The 834-nt window shown below is 37.9% G+C and overlaps 1 non-coding gene across 1 annotated transcript; it reads right to left on the bottom strand.

Annotated features, from left to right (window-relative positions):
- Nucleotides 1-477: 477 nt before the first annotated feature.
- Nucleotides 478-584, bottom strand: LOC139895182 (small nucleolar RNA R71). Its single transcript, XR_011775645.1, has one exon. It is a non-coding gene; the product is annotated as a small nucleolar RNA R71 (small nucleolar RNA).
- Nucleotides 585-834: the final 250 nt, after the last annotated feature.

An 834-nucleotide genomic window follows, 5' to 3' on the forward strand; every position in this document is an offset into this window, starting at 1 on the left:
CCTCCTGAACCATAAATCACTCATCCAGAGATTGTCGAGGAAGAAACCATTAAGTCAGAATCCTCTAGTGATTCAGATTCAACAAATTCAATCATGGAAAATCTGTAACCTCTAAGTATGGAAGATCGAATGAGGGCTAAACGCACTGGCCAAGGTCATGCAATTACTCAACCAGACATTAATGCGCCAGATTATGAAATCAAAGGACAAATCCTACACATGGTAACTAATCAATGCCAATTTAGTGGTGCGTTGAAGGAAGATCTAAATGAACATCTTCGTACCTTTAATAGGATTTGTACTCTATTCAAAATCGGAGAAGTTGAGGATGAACAGATCTATCTCATGTTATTTCCCTGGACATTAAAGGGAGAAGCCAAAGATTGGTTTGAATCGTTACCTGAAGGGGCGATTGATACATGGAATGTCTTAGTTGAAAATTTTCTTAAACAATTCTTTCCGACATCTAAAGTCGTGAGACTTCAAGGAGAAATTGTTACGTTCACACAAAAGCCAAATGAAACTTTATATGAGGCGTGGACAAGATTTGGAAAGTTATTGAGAGGATGTCCTCAACATGGTTTAGATACTTATCAAATAGTACAAATATTCTACCAAGGATGTGATATTACTACACGAAAATACATCGACATAGTTGCTGGTGGTTCCATTATGAAGAAAACCGCAATTGAAGCTTACAAAATTATTGATAACACGGCTTCCCACTCACATGAGTGGCATCAAGAAAATGACATCGTTAGACCATCTAAAGCGGCTAGAGCCTATTCTAGCCATGACTTTGATTCCATTTCCGCAAACTTAGATGCTTTCGAA

This window comes from Rutidosis leptorrhynchoides, chromosome 2 (genome assembly GCF_046630445.1).
Source record: "Rutidosis leptorrhynchoides isolate AG116_Rl617_1_P2 chromosome 2, CSIRO_AGI_Rlap_v1, whole genome shotgun sequence".
Classification (NCBI taxonomy): domain Eukaryota; kingdom Viridiplantae; phylum Streptophyta; class Magnoliopsida; order Asterales; family Asteraceae; genus Rutidosis; species Rutidosis leptorrhynchoides.